General features: G+C 45.2%; 1 protein-coding gene across 3 annotated transcripts in view; it reads right to left on the bottom strand.

Moving 5' to 3' along the window:
• MPP7 (MAGUK p55 scaffold protein 7) overlaps positions 1–21,453 on the bottom strand; it is a 534,209-nt gene that overhangs the window by 59,816 nt on the left and 452,940 nt on the right. The window lies entirely within an intron of this gene.

Raw genomic sequence — 21,453 nt, 5'->3', positions numbered from 1 at the left:
GCGATGTACACAGAGACAGGCAGAGGAGGAGAGGGAGAAAGTGTTCCCTCCCCCTCTGCTCCACAGCTGTGATACGATCTCAAGGCCCTCGGCTGACATAGCAGAGGGTCATTAGCATATTGCTTCTGATGCGCTCGCATTGGAAGCTATACGCAAGTGGAACCATATCCTTACGGTTGTACTTGGACCGTATTATGCAAACATCTGAAGCAGCCCTAACTCTTTGTGGCATTACTATTTTCATTAATCATATATCGTGAAATCAATCACGGGCCCCTTATTATTGCTCATTCATATACTTTACTTATACTAAACTTTTCCCCACTCACCGGCAGTCCTAGCGTCCGTGATTGGTTGCAGTAAGATAGCGCGTCTGACTGCTTGCAAACACAGGCCCTGTGTGCGGGTCACTGTAGACTGGTGTAAAAATAAATACATACAAAAATTGGAATAGGGTCCCCCAATATTATGATACTCAGCACAGATTAAGTATATGGCTACAGGCTGCAGCCCCCAGCCGTGCGCTTATCATCCCTGTGTATCAAAATAAGAGGAACCGCATGCAGCTTTTTTTTTTTTTTTATATTTTCAATAATTTTAAAAAATGGCTTGCCTGTCCCCGATTTTGCTACCCAGCCATAATAAAGCAGACAGCTGGTATTCTCAGGCTGGGGAGGCCCATGGGATTGTTGCATTCATTAAATAAGTCAATACCAGAACTTTACCCGACTCTTTCAGATTGCCCAGTGCGGTGGCAATTAGGCTAATAAGGGGTTAATGGCAGCCCACAGCTGCTACTAAGCCCTATAACAGTAATAGGGGGAATCTATGAGATTTTCTGTTTTTCCGTTGTTTTGTGTTTTTTTGCTCCCATTTTTCCGAGAGCCGTAGCTTTTTTATTTTTATGTTAATCTTGCCATATCAGGGCTTCTTTTTGTTGGACGAGTTGTACTTTTAAATGAAACCATAAGTTTTACCATATAGTGTACTGGAAAACTGCAAAAAAATTTCAAGTGCGGAACTGCCAAAAAAGTGCGATCATACAATAGTTTTTGGGATATTTTATTCACAGTGTTCTCTATATGGTAAAACTCATGTGTTGGAATGATGTCTCAGGTCGGTACGAGTTTGTAGACACCAAAAAATGTATAGGTTTACTTTTATCTAAGAGGTTAAAAAAAATTCAAAAGTTTGTCCCAAAACATGGCGCACTTTTTGTGCCATTTTTTTGAAACTTTTCAATTTTTTGTGTCTCAAGCTGACATTTTTTAATGGTACCATTTTTGCGCAGATACTACGTTTTGATCGCCTGTTATTGCATTTTGCGCAAAATTTGTGATGACCAAAAAACGTAATTTTGCTATTTCGAATATTGTTGCCGCTACGCCGTTTATCGATTAGATTAATTGATTTTATATTTTGATAGATTGAGTAATTCTGAACGCAGTGATACCAAATGTGTGTATAGTTTTTATTTTTTTAACCTTTTAATTTTCAATGGGCCAAACGGGTGGTGACTTGAGCTTTTAGGTTTTTTTTTATTTTTTAAAACTTTTTTTAACTTTTAATTTTACTAGTGCCCCCAGGGGGCTATAAGGATCAGCTGTCTGATCGCTCTTCCATTTCTCCAGATCACAGTTACAGCTGAGATCTGGAGAAAAGCTGCTCTACCATCACACACAGCAGTCTGCCGGCAGTGAGAGAAAGTGACTCATGATCATGATCTATATCTCACTCTCTCTCTATCTGGACCCTGATTATAACCTATCCGCTCAAGTCTATACAAGAGTCATCACATGACTCTGTGCTACCATAGAAACCACCGGAAGTCACGTGATCATGTCATGAGACTTCTGATGGCGCTAAGTTAAGTTAGGTTAACTAATCTGTAAGTAAAAAAAAAATAACACAAATACCAAAAAAAAATTTTTATTTGAAATAAAACACAAAACACACCTTCTGTCACTCCTTTATTAACCCCAAAACACCCAGGTCTTACGTAATCCACACGAGGTCCCATGACGATTCTGGCTATGCTACATCTGAAGTGGCGGTGCATGGCCATAGAACATGACCACACGCTGTCAGCTTCAGGCAGAGACTGACCCGAAGCTCAGGTTATTTATGGTCACAGTGGGAGGTTCCCACGGTCCTTCACCTGTAAATAACCTGACCTCAGTAAACACAGCATATTCCTGCACCCAATCCACTCATCCTGGTAAAGAAGCGCATTATTACCGCATGCGGTTGTGATGCTTTTTTTTACCAGGAGGTGTAGAATGGTTGCAGGATTATGGTGTGAAAATGTCATCGCCAAATTTGCATAACGTGGCATGCTTTAATTTGGATCATATGATTTACTGGGTCCGCTCCTCCACCCTCTGTACTGTGTCCCCCGCTGGTCTCCTTGCATCAACACCCGGAGTAATGTCCTTACCAAACAGCAGCCTTCACAAACTAGGCTTCTCTAAGTTGGCTTCTCCTTGGCTGAAATGTGACAGTTGCAATCCATGGTGCCCCCTCTGGATGCCGATGTGTCGACACCAGTCAGGAAAATGATTATAGGTTTCTTGCTTTTCTTACATAGTTCTGTGCCCTGTACTATATTAGATTGTTTGGAATAGTGGTGGAGAACCCCTATAACTCTAAAGGCCCTGTTACACACAGAGCTAAATCTGCGGCAGATCTCTGGTTGCAGTGAAATTGTGGACAATCAGTGCCAGGTTTGTGGCTATGTACAAATGGAACAATATGTCCATGATTTCACTGCAACCACAGATCTGCCAAAGATTTATCTCTGTGTGTGACGGGGCCTTTATGGCTGAGATATCCATTATCAAGACTTTTTTGCTACTCAAAAGATAGTAAGGAGAAAAAAAAAAGTCCCGCTCCACCTCAATACTGTTATATAACCACATGGAGTTCCAAACTGTTGACAACCACTGATAAAACATTTGCGTCCAAGTTATCATGTCCCCATCATCCACCGATGATTCCTAGTAAAATATGAGTGGAGTCACTTCCCGCAGAGAAGACTTTGGGTAGACTTCATCTTCCGGGGAGGACTACCTCCGAACAGAATGTCAAGATGAAAACATCCAGATTTTTCTCTGCGGGAATCATCAAGTGGAAAATGAAAGAAGGTGATATAACAATGGGTAAGGTGTTCATCTCACTCCAGTGCCAGCTAAACGCTCTGTTTTATCAGTCGAAGGGTCGGTGAAACCAGAGAATATTTCTTCAGCTGCTGCAAATTCCATAATAAATGGGTTGAAGCTGCTCTGTGGAAGCTGCAGGGAACACTTCACCGGAGCCGCGCCGTTTTAAGTGGCTGAACCCATTAGAATAAACCCTCCGGATAACACAAATCCAGTGTTCACAGCTCCTTTTTCAACAATATCTTTGCCTTGCATGGGCTAACTGAAATAGTAAGAAAACACATCTGATCTCAGTATAAACACAGCGACTGCATGCAAGCTCAGAAGCTGAAGCCAGTTTTGCAAGTATTTAACACGTATGTCTTAAATCTCATTCTCTTCCTTTACAGCTACCCTTAACCTCCTTCATGGTCCACTGGGAGAACTTTTAACTGAAGAACTTCACAACCATAACCTCTGTGTTAAATACATAATTCACGGGAGAATGGCAGCATAGCGCGCACAATGCCAGACTTATTCTAAAGTGATATTGATTAAACGGCTGTGTCTGGTTACGCCGAGCTTTAATACGGCAGGAAAGTTACACATCGGTGACTGTGCGGCTCTGGAGGTCATACCTTTGGACGATGTAATGAATACAAACACGTCCAGGTCATCAATGATAGGGGGTAAAAACAAAATAAATTGCCAAAGCCGACATACCACCATAGATGTGGTCAAGCCATTGTAGAGTCTTGGGGAAGGGAGCGATGATCTACCTGCTTATACATAACATCCTTAAATTGAAGGACGACACGAGAAAAACACTTAAAGGGAACCTATGATGTCAATTTTTATTTTATTTTAGACCGCCCCTAATGTGTTTTTAATGATCAATATGTACTACTAACATGGTTTAAAGGGGTTGTCCACTAATATGAAAACCCCCTGATTCAACATGTTTCACCCAGGTAAAATAAAAAAGCCTATACTCAACTCCCGCGCCACGGTTCGAGTTCCCAGGGCTCACGTGAAGTTGTGGCGCCACTCGATCCTCCCATCCAGTCGGTGCTGGCTTCTCTCTCCCCGCCTTCGGACACAGGACCAATCAACAGGAAGTGAGTGGTAGCCTCAGGTCTGACTTCCTGTTGATTAACTCATTTGTCCGAAGGCGGGGAGAGAGAAGCCAATGCTGATTGTACGGGGGGCTACCGTGACGAAGCCGATGCTGATTGTACGAGGGGCTACCATGACGTCACATGATAACCGGAAATACAAGTCGCAGCACCAGGGAAATCACGCCGGCATGGAATTGTAGTACAGGATTTTTTATTGTACCTGGGGGAAACATAGTAGTAGTGGACAATCCCTTTAAAACAAAACAGACTTTATACGCTAGGTTATTGCAGTAAATTCAGTCATAAGGCCGGCACTTTTGCTGTGATCAGTCACTGTCACTCAAATCCAGGCATGATTCTTATTTTTTTTTTTTTTTAACATAGTCACGCCCCCCACATTCTAGTTTATTAAACCACAGGTCCTTCAACATCACTTCTCTGCTCAGCTCCGCCAATTACAATCACACGATTGTGCCATGAGCACAGGTCCTTCACCACCACTTCTCCAATTCTGAGATCTGGAGCTCATCGAATATTTTGACACTAAAAGCAAGCCACAGTGTAGCGTTTTAGGAATAGTAGTCTAAAGAAGCCCTTTCTCACATAAACTGGGTGCATAAGCAAAAAAGTTATAACATAGAGCACTTTACTTGTGGAAGAGTCCAGGTGTGGTCCTAGCCTCTTCTGGAGGTACACAATTATGACATTACAAGCTAGCTCCAGTGCCATCTGAAGAATGTGTAGTGGCCTCAACTTTAAAGGGAATCTGTCACCTGGTTTTTGCTCCCCCATCTGAGAGCAGCATAATGTAGGGACAGAGACCCTGATTCCAGCAATGTGTCACTTACTGGGCTGTTTGCTGTCATTTTGATAAAATCAATGTTTTCTCTGCTGCAGATCTAGCAGTTATACAGAGCTCATTAATATGCAAGACTACTTGCAGCAAGCAAAGTAGTCCTGTAAAGATAATCTACTGCTGATTAAACAGTGATTTTACTACACTAAGCAGTCCAGTATGGCTTAAGACACACGGCATGAAAATCAGTGCGAGTGGAGTGCGACAAAAAATCGAATTCCACTCGGACCAATATTAGCCTGTGTGTCCGCACACGAATGATTATTTTCTCAGCCCTATATCGGACCGAGAAAACAATCGCAGCATGCTGCAATTGTAATGCAAGACTCTTTCTCTCGCACCCATTCAAGTGTATGGGGCGAGAGAAAAATCGCACTGCACTTGCGCAACACCGGTGTACCGCGTGAGTGCAGTGCGAGAATGGCAATAGCCGGCTACGGAGGAGAGAGGGAGATAAATCCCTCCCTCCCCTCCTCAATGCCGGCTCATTGTGAATTCAACTTTATAACCTTTTTATTGCCTTTCTTCTTTAAAGTTCATTTGACTATCAATGTTAGAAAGCCATCCCGAATACATTGACGAAGGTTTAAACGACGCTCCCATTAATAGAATCATTTTACCTTATTTTGTAGATTTACATATTATCCTGCATCGTTATTAAATTTTTTTTAAAAAAAGTCTTAAAAAAAAATATAGTGACGAAAGTTTATTTTATGCAACATGAGAAAAATACTGCTCGCTGGGACCAATGTAGAAGAAGCGAATTATGTGGATTGTAGAGGAAAAAAAACACAGTTGATCCCGACAGACATCATTGACACTCAAGATGTTGCCCTTCATGGCTGATTGAGCGTGAAGAAAAATGTAAGAAGTGCTCCCAACATCTGTCTACAGCTCCACCACGGTAAACATGAAGTGTCCCCGGAGTCCGTGCAGATCCCTCCACCAGAGTGTGAACACGGAGATAATCCGGGAGTACGTGGGGCTCGCAGGTAGAGAAGGATTTGTAACGTGCGGTGGGTGCATTCTTTAGACTTTATGATAATTCCTTATAGAATATTCATGACATTCTAGGAGAACACACAGGAATCATGTAAAGTAACACGCCACACGGGGCTAAGAACAAGAGGCAGAAGAAATATTCAGAGAGGAGTAATGTAAAGCAGTGGTGTTATCGTGACCAGTCATATTATATACAATCACATTCTGAAAATGTATAAAACCAAAAAGCATATAAAACCTGAGCTAAACTATTATATTGATAGGTATGTGCTTGTAGGGAAGCATTTGCTGGCGATGTCGAGCGCGATAGCACCCGCCTACATCGTACTTGCGATATGTGGTGATCGCTGCAGTAGCGAACATGATCGCTACAGCAGCGTCACACGCACATTCCTGCTCTGCGACGTCGCTCTGGCCGGCGAACCGCCTCCTTTCTAAGGGGGCGGTTCGTGCGGCGTCACAGCGACGTCACACGGCAGGCGTCCAATATAAGCGGAGGGGCGGAGATGAGCGAGACGTAACATCCCGCCCACCTTCTTCCTTCCGCATTGCCGGTGGAGGCAGGTAAGGAGATGTTCCTCGCTCCTGTGGTGTCACACACAGCGATGTGTGGTGCCGCAGGAACGATGAACAACATCGCTAATAAGCAGAAAATGATTTTTTATTTCAGGACGACCTCTCCGCGGCAAACGATTTTGACCGCTTTTGCGATCGTTTAAGGTCGCTCATAAGTGTCACACACTGCGATATTGTTAATGAAGCCAGATGTGCATCACTAACGGCGTGACGCCGACGATAATTCATTAACGATATCGTAGCGTGTAAACCTCGCTTAAGGCTTGTTTTGTGTGGAACGAGATGTACATTTTATATATAAATGTATTAAAAAACGTTTTGTTTTGTTGGGGAAAGTGGGAGGTTGATAAAAAAAAAAAGGAATTTTGCAGACATTAAGGATATTTTTGCATTTCATTATTTCGGCTTTCCCTGTATGGTATATATTGCAGGTTATCTTCACTCTACAAGTGACTGCAATTAAGGAGATAAGCTTAATTTTTTTTTATTTTTACATTTAACTTGTTTGGCTCTTCTACTATTATTCTGAGAGTCACTTTTTTTCTTATTACTTTCTGCAAAGTCAAACGTTTCCCTCCATTTCATTAGTATTTGGTACCATTGCCATTACACTGTATGACTTGGGTCAAATGTTTTGGATCTCCTTCCAGAAGCTTCTCACGGTAGTTGGTAGTAATTTGGGCCCATTCCGCCTAACAAAACTGGTGTAACTGATTGTAGGTCACCTTGCTTGCACCAGCCACTTCAGCTTTGCCCATAAATTTTCAATAGGATTGAAATCAGGACATTGTGATGGCCACTCCAAAACACTGATTTTGTTATCCTTAAGCCACTTTGTAACCATATGGCAATATGTTTAGGGTCATTGCCCATTTGGAAGACCCATTGCCTCCCAAGCTTTAAGTACCTGTCTGATGTCTTGAGATGTTGCTTCTGCCACATAATCATCTTTCCTCATGGTGCTGTTTATTTTATGACGTGCACCAGCCCCTCCTGCAGCAAAACAACCCCCCAACATGATGCTGCTTCCCCCGTGTTTCACAGTTGGGATGGTGTTCTCAGGCTTCAAAGATTCTCCCATTTTCCTCCAAATGTAACAATGGTTACTATGGCCAAACAGTTCAATTTTAGTTTTGCCAGACCACAGGACATGTCTTCAAAAATTAAGGTCTTTGTTCCTGCGTGCATTTGCAAACATTAATCTAGCTTTTTTATGTTTCTTTTGGAGTAATGGCTTCTTCCTGGCAAAGTGGCCTTTCAGCCCATGTTGATCCAGTACTTGCTTCACTGTGAATAATGACACAATATTACCAGCATCCGCCAGCATCTTCACAAGGTTTTTTGCTTTTGTTCTTGGGTTGATATGCACATGTCTGACCAAAGCACGTTCATCTCTGGTACACAGAACCGGTCTCTTTCCTGAGCGGTATGATGGCTGCACATTCCCATCTTGTTTTTACGTCATATAATCGTTTGTACGGAGGCACTTTCAGGTATCTGGAAATTGCACCCAAGGATGAACCCGACTTGTTCAAGTCAACAATTCTCTTCCTGAGATCTTGGCTGATTTCTTTTGAACTCAGATGTTGCCAATAAACCTATCAGAAGCTTCCAAAGTTATGACATCAACATATGGGCTGTCCCATATTGTTTAAAGGCATAGTACTCTTAGGGGTACTTTGCACACTACGACATCGCAAGCCGATGCTTGCAATGCCGAGCGCGATAGTCCCCGCCCCCGTCGCAGCTGCGATATCTTGTGATAGTTGCCGTAGCGAATATTATCGCTACGACCGCTTCACATGCACTTACCTGCCCTGCGACGTCGCTCTGGCCGGCGACCAGGCTCCTTCCTATGGGGGCGGGTCGTGCGGCGTCACAGCGACGTCACACGGCAGGCGGCCAATAGAAGCAGAGGGGCGGAGATGAGCGGGACGTAAACAGCCCGCCCACCTCCTTCCTTCTCATTGCAGGCGGGACGCTGGTAAGGAGATGTTCCTCGCTCCTGCGGCTTCATACACAGCGATGTCTGCTGCCGCAGGAACAAGGAACAACATCGTACCTGTCGCTGCAGCGGCATTATGGAAATGCCCGACACTACACCGATCATACGATTTCGACGCTTTTGCGCTCGTTAATCGTAGTAAAAACGATTCACATACCCCGAAGTCGACATACGCCGGATGTGCGTCACTTTCAATTTGACCCCACTGACATCGCACCTGCGATGTCGTAGTGTGAAAAGTACCCCCTAGTGTATGTAAACATTTTACTTTGCAAAAAGTAATAAAAATGTCTTAAAACATTCTCTCTCTCATTATTCTGGCATTTGGCAAATAGAAATAATTTTGGTTCCTAATTGACCTAAAATGGGAAAGTTTTATTCTGATTTCATGTCACATAGTGAGAAAAACCTGCAGATGTGTCTTTTTAGATAGTGTATGTAAACTTCTGGTATCAACTGTATATTGCAGTATAATGTGTCTGTCAGAGTGTAGCTGACAAACAATCTATTAAGTTCTAACAAGTGAAAAAAGTATCACTCATGTTGGCATTTTCTTTTTTTCATCGCTGGAGAAGTGCTTTAAATACAAGTCCCCTTCCTCTGTCTTATATTCACCCTCAGCTTTCTTTATCTTTTATCGGTGTCGTTTCGGTCCCGCGGCACAATCTTGTGACTGTAATTTCTGACTGGCCAGAAGTCATAAGCAGTCAATAGAAAAACTATGAGAACCAGAAGGAGGCTCTCATAGACTTCTATTGAGTTGTGATCTCCGGCACGCTCCATGAAACACTTGGAGCTGCTAGAACAACACTGGAAACAGATGAAGATGCCGGAGGGCGAGTATAAGACCGTGGGTCAGGGGACTTAAATTTAAAGCACCACTCCAGTGGCGAAATAAAAAATACAAAACGTTGGAATGTTGCTTTAATACACCCAACTGCCATAAGCCAGTGGCCGATGACGTGACATGTGGAGTCTCCACAAACTAAATTTTTAGATACCTCAGTCACTACTGAATGCTGCATATAAGTCATTAAATGGCTGGGAAAACAGATTCCTGCGGACCCAACTATCACAGCTGTGCGGCACTTGAGCCCACTAAACTGCAATGACCCTGGGGGCACATTTTTTTTTTCTTCTCTCCAAGGGGGCTTGAACCACTATGAGGCCGACTGCTCAGGAATATGGGGAAATACTTTTGTCTTGCAGTGTATTTTGCCTTTTAGAATGAAGTGGACAAGCAGTCTGTATTTAACTAATAGATGTAAAAAGATGGAAACCACTTTAGCCATTATTTGGCCATCATATATATAATCTGCTCACTTGCCATAAAAAAGCCTCCTGTTTATTCAGCTGCAACCTATTGAGTAGAGGTGAACTTCAATACCAGACAAATCATTTGGCAAGAGTAAAGGCCGCTTTACACGCTGCGATATCGTGACCGATATCGCTAGCGTGGGTACCCGCCCCCATCGGTTGTGCGACATGGGCAAATCGCTGTCCGTGGCGTACAAAATCGCCCAGACCCGTCACACTACTTACCTGCCCTGCGACGTCGCTGTGACCGGCGAACCGCCCCCTTAGAAAGCACAGCGTCACAGCGACGTCACAGCTGCTTCACTGATCCGCCGCCCAATAGAAGTGGAGGGGCGGAGATGAGCGGGACGAACATCCCGCCCACCTCCTTCCTTCCGCATTGCGCAGGTGGGAGGCAGGTAAGGAGAGCTTCCTCGTTCCTGCGGCGTCACACGGAGCGATGTGTGCTGCCGCAGGAACGAGGAACGACTTTGTTACTGCTGCAGCAACGATATTAGAGAATGGACCACCATGTCACCGATGAGCGATTTAGCACGTTTTTGCAACGATGCAAAACCGCTCAAAGGTGTCACACGCAACGGCATCGCTAAAGCGACCGGATGTGCGTCACAAATTCCGTGACCCCAACGAGTTCGCTTGAGCAATGTCGCAGCGTGTAAAGTGGCCTTTTAGTATAAGGCCAGTGTCACACTTGCGGTTGCCTCACGTGTATCTCGCGGTGCATCACCCGTCACGGACTCACACTCTGCTCACAGGAGCGGGTTGGGTGCATGCATCTTTATGTAGCCGACCCACTCCTGTGAGCAGAGTGTGAGTCCGTGACGGGTGATGCACCACGAAACTCGCGCGAGATACAAGCGACGCAATCGCAAGTGTGACACCGGCCTAAAGCAGAGGATGTAGAAATGGGGGCTGCGATGATTACATCTTTAGGGGGTAAGCTTCATCTCATGTCTCAAGACAACTGACAAACAGGAGATTTTGCCAGGTGAAACCTCGTTCTGTATTTCCCCCGTGCAGCCAAAACTGTGCAGTGAATTTGTATTTAGCCCCCTGCAGTCTGATACTCCTAAATAAAATTCTGAGTGACCAGTTGCCTCCAGACATCACCTAATTAGTAAATTGAGGCCACCTGTGTGTAATTTATTTTCAGTATAACTACAGCTGTTCTGTGAAGGCTTCAGAGGTCTGTTTGAGAACATTATAGATCAAACATGATCATGAAAACCAAGGAACACACCAGACAGGTCAGGGATGATGTTGTGGAGAAGAGAAAAGCAGGGGTAGGTTATACAAAAATAGCGCAAGTTCTGAACATCTCACAAAGCACTGTTCAATCCATCATCCAAAAATGGAAGGAGTATGGAACAACTGCAAACCTATCAAGATATGGCCGTCCACCTTAACTGACATTCCAAAAAGGAGAGCGCTAATTAGAGAAGTAGCCAAGAGGCCCATGGTCACTCTGGAGGAGCCGTAAAGATTCACAACTCAAGTGAGAGAATCTATGCACAATACAACTACAGTATTCGTCGTATATGCCAAAAATTATTGTGCAAACAAACAAACATAAACCCAGAGTGAGGTAAACTGAAATAAGGTGCAAGGAATAGAAGCTGGGAAAGAAAACACACAGCAGGCACTCAACTGATGTTTTCTCAAAGGTAAACTACTTAAGCTGAAGAGCTCCGAGAGATAAATCCTCATACAGAAATAATGAACAAGGAAGTGAGGTGAGAGGTGAACATATATAACTCAATCCAAAATATGATGGGGTAAACCACAATGGAGAAATGAGAGACACCTGGAGAGGAGCAAACCAAGAAGACAAAGCAAAGGCAACAGAAGCAAGGGAAACGGTCATGACAAAATGGGCCAGTGGATTGAATCCCCAAATCGAGCCATGATACAATTCTGGCCTTTATGGAAGAGTGTCAAGAAGAAAAACACTTTTGAAGGCTAGACATAAGTCCCATTTGCAGTTTGCAAAAAGCCATGTAGGGGACACAGCGAGCATGTGGAAGATGGTGCTCTGGTCAGATGAAACCAAAGTAGAACTTCTTGGACTAAATGCAAAATGCTGTGTGTGCAGGAAACCCTGCACATCACCCTAAAAACACCATCCCCACAGTAACACATGGTGGTGGCAGCATCCTGCTATGGCTAAGCTTTTCTTCAGCAAAGAAAGGGAAACTGGTCAGACCTGATGGGAAGATGGATGGAACTAAGCACAGGACAATCCTGCAGTAAAACCTATTAGAGGCTACAATTTACTTGAGACTGTGGCTTTGTTTCACCTTCCACCTTCCCTAAACATCCTGCCAGAGCCACAATAGATGGTTTAGATCAGATCATGTTCATGTGTGTGATTGGCCCAGTCACAGTCCTGACCTAAATCCCATTGAGAATCTGTAACAAGACTTGAAAATTACTGTTCACAGACGTCTCAATCCAATCTCACTGAGCTATAGCTATTTTGCAAAGAATAGGCAAACATTTCAACCCTTAGATGTACAAAGCTGGTTGCGACATACCCCAAAAGACAGGCAACAGTACCTGCACTGAAAGATGGTCCTGCAAAGTACAGTGGAACCTTGATTAACGAGAACAATCCGTTCTGGGACTGTGCTTGTTAACAAAGTTACTCATTCACACACTATGAAGAAAAAGACATGGATCGCACATCCCAAAAATACAATGATCTAAAGCCGCTAGGCAAAAAATTAAATAGAACATGAGGTTCTTTTGTTACCATTCTGATCAGATTGTATTAAGCCCACTGCCACGTCACGGCAAACCTCTTGAGTGGGTCCCTAACCTGACCTTTTTGTGCGGCACTGTGCACTGACCACCGCCGCAGCGACAAAGCGCCAGCAGGGCGGGCGACCTGGTGCCTCACAGCACCCATGCTGCAAGGCGAAGCCCCCAAGGCTCCGGGCCGCGCCGCCATTTGGCACAGGTGATTTTAATCAGCAGGAGACTGCAAGAGGGGTCAGCCTTCTTTTTACTCCCAGTCCACATATGGGAGCCAGTGGGAGGTGGGTGCACAGCTCCTCTCACTGTGTGCTGGTGCTGTGTGGTGGCTGCTGTTGTGGTGGTGTCGTGTCAGTGGGGCGGCGCGGCCTGGAGCCTTGGGGGCTTCGCCTTGCAGCATGGGTGCTGTGAGGCACCAGGTCGCCCGCCCTGCTGGCGCTTTGTCGCTGCGGCGGTGGTCAGTGCACAGTGCCGCACAAAAAGGTCAGGTTAGGGACCCACTCAAGAGGTTTGCTGTGACATGGCAGTGGGCTTAATACAATCTGATCAGAATGGTAACAAAAGAACCTCATGTTCTATTTAATTTTTTGCCTAGCGGCTTTAGATCATTGTATTTTTGGGATGTGCGATCCATGTCTTTTTCTTCATAGTGTGGTAAAGTTACTCATTCAGCAAAGCAAGATTTCCCATAGGAAATCATTGCAATGCAGACAATTCGTTCCACAACTTGTTAAATGTCCCATCCTGGTCCCCTATTGTGCCATTCCACACACGCACAAACACGTACAAACACGCACACACATATTATGCTTACCTTACCTTACGCTTCCTCGCTGGCCTCCTGGAACTTGTAGTTCGCCGGTACACACTATGTATCGGGTAACCATCGCGACCGATGCCGGACCTTCCGCTCCCAGCATGCTGACGTCAAAGGCAGGAGCTGCTTGTCTCTGATTGGCCAGTGCGCTGCCTTTGAGTAGTGGCTGACAGGGGAAGTTCCTCACTCGTCGCGATGGTTACCAGATACACATCCTGTACCAGCGAACTACAAGATCCATGAGACCGGCGATAGAATGGAAGGTAAGGTGAACATAATATGTGTACCTTTGTACCTTCCGTTCCATCGCCAGCCTCATGGTTCTTGTAGTTCGCCGCTATAGAATCTGTATCGGCAAGCATCGCGACGAGGGTGGACCTTCCCCTGTCAGCCGCTACTCAAAGGCAAGCGCGCTGGCCAATCAGAGGCAAGCGGCTCTGGCCTTTGAAGTCAGCACGCTGGGAGCAGAAGGTCCAGCATCGGTCGCGATGGTTACCCAATACACAGCCTGTACCGGCGAACTACAAGTTCCAGGAGGCCGGCGAGGGAACGGAAGGTAAGGTGAGCATAATATGTGTGTGTGTGCATGTGTGTTTGTTTGTGTGTGTTTATACGTGCTTGTGTGTGTTTGTGTGGACTGCAAGAGTGGGTTAGAGCGCGGTGGATGTATGGAACCGGAAGTGTGTGCGGTGAGTATTTTGCTCGTACAGCAAAGCTTGTTCGTAAACAGAGTTTCAAATTTACAAGAAGCTTTGCTCGTTAAGCGAAATACTCGCTAACTGGGTTATTCGTTAAGCGAGGTTCCACTATATTTACTCAGAGGGGCTGAATACATATGCATTGCAAAAAATGTTCAGATTTATATTTTTGAAATATTTAGAAACCCAGGTCATTTCATTTCCCTCACTAAAATACATTTAAGTTTGTGAGTGTAACGTGAAAAAGTTGAAGGGGTATGAATACTTTCACTCTATATACAGTGCTTGTCCGGATGTTATGAACCCTCGGCCATGTAATGCCATGAAAACTAAATAAATAAAAACTGAAAACACTTTCCACCATCTTTTTATAATTATATCAGGCATCACTGAAACTACCACTTGGTAACATTTCATCAATAGATATAAAAACTAAAATTTCATGGAAAGTTATTCTTGGCCGGGACTTAACCCTTAATCTGTGCAAACAATTCCTGAGTCTTTATCACACCTTGTTACAATTAGGACTTTTTTTCTTTGAAATTAACTAAAACAAAGAAGGGAAAGTTCATTGTTGAAACACTATCTTCCTGGCAACGCGAAGAACATTTTCTATCACCTATTAAAACCCGCCAGCGCGTATGATACCAATTATAAGCGCTGCTGTCGATGACATGTGACAATGCTTTCCAGAAACTGCAATTTGTTAGGTGACTGCCGATCTAGATATGCTGCTTGTTATGTGCACTGTAATAAGGGCGCTAAGTTTAGACATGTGGAAGAAGAGCCGCTACGAGGAGCTCGCCTTTATTTTATGTCATGTGAAGACGTCTAGGTCATCCTGGTTTAGGACTAGATTGTTAATTAAGCATAGCAGGCACACTACTTTTACATTGATGGTGTATCCTTAGGATAGGTCAGCAATGTCTGATCGGCTGCGGCCTGACACCCCTGTCAATCAGCTGTTCTTGGTGCTGCCTCCTCCGGCAGCAGGCGGCCACAACTGCTCAGTCCCAGAGCTGCTGCATCTTCTGATTGCGGTCGCAACCGGGTACTGCACATCCTTCGCCTATTGATGAGAATGGGAGGCAAATGTCCAGTACACAGACGCTATCGGGCAGCTCCGGAACTGAGCATTTCCGGTTGTGTGTTGCAGCCGCCGGCATGAAGAACAGCTGATTGGCGGGATTGCGGGGTGTAGGACCCTGGCCGACCAGACATTGATGACCTAGACCAGTCATGGCGAACCTTTTACAGGCCGAGTGCCCAAACTGTAGCCCTAAACCCATTTTTTTTTCCGAAGTGCCAACCAATCCTATTATGTAAATAATTGATTTTAACCTTACCTTTGGAGTCTTCTCTTCTCTTCAGCAGGTGGCATCACGCTCGTGCATGCTTACCCCACATTGAAGCCTGAGCCCCTGCCCTTTTCCAGACACAGCAGTTGGATTGATCTTTCTGGAAAAAATTGCAGTATATTAGACAGACAGAGATGTCACCCTATAATCCACATCTACATTGCAAAGTCTGAACATCCTGAAATCCCATGAAGACGTACGAGTTGCTCCCCTCGCCCTTCATTGTGTACTTATGTCCCACTTCCTGGGCCACTTCCTGGTAAACATGTCCCCCATCCTGATATATATTTTCTACATTCTGGTATATTTGTCCCCATCATGGCCCCATTCCTGGTAAATGTCCTCCATTCTGGTAAATGTACCCCATTCTGGTAAATATACCCCATTCTGGTAAATATACCCCATCCTGGTAAATGTATCCCATCCTGATAAAGGTCACCCTTTCTGCTAAATGCTCCTCATCCTGGCATTTTTCCTCATCCTGGCATATTTCCCCCATCTTTTCAGGTTTCCCCCCATCCTGGTAAATGTATCCCCCATCCTGGTAAATGTACACCATCCTGGCAGCCATGTTTCCCCCCATCCTTGCAGCCATGTTTCCCCCAATCCTTGCAGCCATGTTTCCCCCCATCCTTGCAGCCATGTTTCCCCCCATCCTTGCAGCCATGTTTCCCCCCATCCTTGCAGCCATGTTTCCCCCCCATCCTTGCAGTCATGTTTCCCCCCATCCTTGCAGTCATGTTTCCCCCCATCCTTGCAGCCATGTTTCCCCCCCATCCTTGCAGTCATGTTTCCCCCCATCCTTGCAGTCATGTTTCCCCCCATCCTTGCAGTCATGTTTCCCCCCATCCTTGCAGTCATGTTTCCCCCCATCCTTGCAGTCATGTTTCCCCCCATCCTTGCAGTCATGTTGCCCACCATCCTTGCAGCCATGTTTCCCCCATCCTTGCAGCCATGTTTCCCTCCATCTTTACACGTTTCCTCCATCCTTGCAGCCATGTTTACCCCGTGCTCTCCATATTTGCCCCGTGCTCTCCATGGACGCCCCGTGCTCTCCATGGACGCCCCGTGCTCTTCATGGACGCCCCGTGCTCTCCATGGACGCCCCGTGCTCTCCATGGACGCCCCGTGCGCTCCATGGACACCCCGTGCTCTCCATGGACGCCCCGTGCTCTCCATGGACGCCCCGTGCTCTCCATGGACGCCCCGTGCTCTCCATGGACGCCCCGTGCTCTCCATGGACGCCCCGTGCTCTCCATGGACACCCCGTGCTCTCCATGGACACCCCGTGCTCTCTATGGACACCCCGTGCTCTCCATGGATGCCCCGTGCTCTGTCTGGACGCCCCGTGCTCTGTCTGGACGCCCCGTGCTCTCCATGCCCCGTGCTCGCCATGTTTGTCCCATGCTCTTCATGCCCCGTGCTCTCCATGTTTGTCCCGTGTTCTCCATTCCCCGTTATCCATGCCTCGTGCTCTCCATGTTTGTCCCGTGCTCTCCATGCCCCGTGCTCTTCATGTTTGTCCCGTGTTCTCCATGCCCCGTGTTCTCCATGTTTGTCCCACGCTCTCCATGCCCCGTGCTCTCCATGTTTGTCCCGTGCTCTCCATGCCCCGTGCTGGCACTGTCCCCCACACCTTGGCACAGCCGCACACAGCTTTTAAAAATAAAAAAAACTTACCTTCCAGCACTCGCTCCTCCGCAGCGCGCCGCTGGGTCCTTCAGTTCCTTCCCGCGCGGCCACAAGACGCCGGCACCGCCTACTGACGCTCCCCCTGTCTCCTAGGCAACAGACCTGCGGCCCAGGAGAGGAGGCGTGTCAGAGCGAGGAGAAATGTCTCCTCTGCTCAACACCACTTTGATCTGCTGGCGCGATCACACCAGCAGATCAAAGTGGCTCAGTGTGGGGACAGCGCGCGTGCCAGCAAAAAGGGCTCTGCGTGCTCAGTCTGGCACACGTGCCATAGGTTCGCCATCACCGACCTAGACCCTCAGTGTTAAAGTTGTGGCCAAGCTCTAAGTTATCCTTTACCCAAAGGATTTACTGACCACTGTGGGGCCGACCATTGAAACTACCTGCAATCCAGAGATAAAAGCTCTGGAACCGGGTTGAATGAGTGGTGACTGGAGAGGAAGTGATAACACACTCGATCTCTGTGCCACTCACTGTCTATAGAACTTGAAGAGAAGGCCGACTTAAGCACTTGGCTGTTTTAGGTAGTCTGATGAAGAATTGAGAGTGGGTCAGCATCTGCTTCATTCAAGTTGGTGCTTTGCGGAGCCCGCTTCACGGATTCCAGAGCCCAAATTTTAGAATCTGACTTTCTGAAGCTTAAGGACCTGTTCATGTGTCAAATTGTTAACCTAAAATAACTGGATCCATTACAAACGGAACAAAAATAGTTGCAGAATGGAAACCGAAGTTAAAATAAAAATAGAAATAAATACCAAACATGTGAACAGAGTCAAATGGTAAAGTGGTACATAACATGCAAGTGTTGGGACATTATCAATTACTGCTACTGATTAGGTCACATGATAAAACAGAGATTGATCTGCGCTGGTGATGTGGGGAACAGACGTTCAAAACCACTCCAGAGGGGTGTTTGGTTTTTTTTTCAGCGGTGGTGTGGTGCTTCTAATCTAAGTCACCTGTCCTGAATCTTATACTCAACCACCGGTGTCTTCACCTTTTGTCGCCATCACTTTGATTCTGCGGAGCTGTCTAGTGACTGCAACTTCTTATTGGCCGGACGTCAAAGGTAGCGGTCACAAGCTCCCAATCCAAGACTATATGGGTCATACTGAGGCCAGAACGAAGCACCCATAGACTTGTATTGAGTTGTGACCTCTGGCTCCATGAAATACTGGAGCAGCCAGACGTTCAAGTGCCCAAGACTGAAGGGAGAGGAGGTGATAAAAAATGAAGAAGGCGGTGGATAAGTATAAGATTGAGAACAGAGAAGAATCATTGTAATGGTGAAATAAAAAAAAAAAAAGTACTGGAGTGGTGCTTTAAATGTTAACAAATGATTCTCTATGTGTCCATCTTTAAGAAAGACAATTATCTCTCTTCATTTTCATTATGAAAACCAATATTTCAATTAGAACCAAATGAAGTTAGAAGGAAAAAACTGGGCACTATTTTTCTAGAAACCGGTAAGGAATAATAGATGCTTAATCAAGCATGGGACCAATTCGCAGCTTGATTGCACCTGTTCAGGTAACTAATGTGGCCTTCAGTATAGATCTACTATCTGCGGTGCACTCAGAGATCCAGAATTATATGACTTCAGATATGAAGAAAAATGAGGCACTCACCGGTCTGTAGATTTTTCAGAATGCTGTTTATTCAGGCATAGGGGGAGGGTGCAAGGATGTTGTGCACACGGACAATGGCCGTTTCGCACCGGTTACTGATGCTTCCATGGGTCCAAGGTCAAGGTCTTGGACCCGTGGAAGCATCAGTAACCGGTGTGAAACGACCGTCGTCCGTGTGCACAACATCCTTGCATCCTCCCCCTATGCCTGAATAAACAGCATTCTAAAAAAATCTACAGACCGGTGAGTGCCTCATTTTTCTTCATAACTGAAGCAATATTTCAATTGGACTTTTTCCCACCCCATAGCTACTGTAAGTACCCGTTTCTGTAACAAAATGTAATCCGGAACATCTCCTGACCTTGGTCTAACAAAGTAACAAGAATTCACTTAATCCGCACTCATTTACTTCATTTATATTTTAAATGTTGTTCTGGGTTTTTTTTGTTTATGTTTTTTTTTATGAATGGTTGCTCTTACGATCATATCATCACCAATACAGTTTCACTTAGAAGTGATGAGGAAATGTTTGTTCATGAGTGGGGACCACTGCTCAATTCAGTATCTTTGGGGCGGCCAGAGAGAGGTGAGGACAGTGCTAGGTAATAAATTGTCATGCTGAGAAAACAGTTTTAAACATTCTAGCATTAAAAAATTATAAAAGATGAGTGAATTGATTCACAGGACCACGTGCAGCGGACACCTCATAAGTCTGTGGCTACTGAATAGGAGCCCTGTAAACCATCTCCTACCTGATTTCCCAGCTCCTCTTTGATTAGCCAGCCTGTGCGCACCACACTGTATCCTGGTGACATCACGCCAGGCTGGCTAATCAAAAGTGGAACTGTGGATGCCGGTAGGTGGGAGGCTGTTTGAAGGGGTCCAGTTCGGCATTCAAACAATACTGATGTGGCTGTTTGAATAAGGTCCTAGAAATGTATTGACAAGGACTAGAGGAAAACCAGTACCTACTCAGGAGATGCAAAAAAACCCTTCTTTATTGCAAAAACCATGCATATAAAAACATAATGCAATATTAAAAGTAGACCACGTCTACGCGTTTCAGGCCCCAAAAACTTGGCCGTTGGCCATGACTTGATCCTTGTGCATGTTTTTCGGCAGGATCTGGCCTGTCTTGGAACCGGGCATCTAATCTTTTCACCACATGAACTGCAAGGTCTAGGTGAGCTGTTGAATTTTTTTTATAATTTATTTTCTATGTTTGTGTTCTAGAAATGTATTCGCTCATCTCTACAACTTAGTGAATCATCCGTCGTTGTCCAAGCACTGGACCTGTTTACACTGGGTAATGACTTTAAACAATCATTGTCCCTTGAAGCACCGTATATTTCCAAAGGGCCATTTAGCTACTCACTATTCCTTATTTTAAGGGGATCTTTAATACTATCAATGTTAAAGTGAATGGGCTCAGGGTGATATAAAATGATAAATAAACTCATCTCGAAGTCTGGTGCTGTTCTTCCGCACTTAGTACTGTGTCCTCCACTGATGTTCTAGCATCAACATCTGCCAGTACAGAAATTGTTCATTTTGGACAAACAAAATGTAGAGGTTGGGACAGATCATCGGCCAGTGATTGACTCTGGCAGTAACGTAATGCTACCCATTGACGTGAGGCCGCCCACTGACGTGATGCCGCCCATTGACGTGATGCCGCCCATTGCCGTGATGCCGCCCATTGCCGTGATGCCGCCCATTGCCAGGATGCCGCCCATTGCCAGGATGCCGTCCACTGACGTGATGCCGCCCACTGACGTGATGCCGTCCACTGACGTGATGACGTCCATTGACGTGATGACGCCCATTGACGTGATGACGCCCATTGACGTGATGCCTACAATTGACATGATGGCGTCAAATGTCGTGATGCCGCCAATTGTGGTGATGCCGCCAATTGACGTGATATCAACCATTGCATGTTGATGCCAGGAGACCGGCAGGGGTCACACTACACAGTGTATACGAGAGGCACTGATCAGGAAGATGGGCACAGAAATTAATTTTTTGAACCCTTACACCACCCAGGACCATTTAACGTTTTTAGTAGTACTAATATAAATCAGTGAACACATTACAATGAAGTCAAATAAAGACAGCATATACAACTAATTCTGTAGAGCTGTACTAAAACCATATGGAAAGTATAGTTTTAATAAAAAAAAAAAAACAATAAAAAACTCCCCAAAACTATTACTATTTTTAATCTATGAAGATTACAATGCAATTACAACTTAGGAAAAACTGAACATATGTCATTACCTAATGGATAAGAAGAAACGTAAGATTTGGCTAAGGCCATGATTAAGTCATCATTAAGTTTATCGTCCCACACACATATTAACACAGATAATTTTTATCGCTCTCCCCAGCGTATTAATCATTGATGAGTAAAGAGACCTAGTTTTCACTTTACCGATTATTTCCGACCCCATCTGAATGTCATTGAGGAGATTTCTTATAGCCGAACGCGGCTC

The sequence above is a fragment of the Anomaloglossus baeobatrachus genome, chromosome 6 (genome assembly GCF_048569485.1).
Source record: "Anomaloglossus baeobatrachus isolate aAnoBae1 chromosome 6, aAnoBae1.hap1, whole genome shotgun sequence".
NCBI lineage: Eukaryota > Metazoa > Chordata > Amphibia > Anura > Aromobatidae > Anomaloglossus > Anomaloglossus baeobatrachus.
The sequence above is the reverse complement of the archived record's forward strand: the minus strand, read 5'-3'. Positions and strand labels throughout refer to the sequence as shown.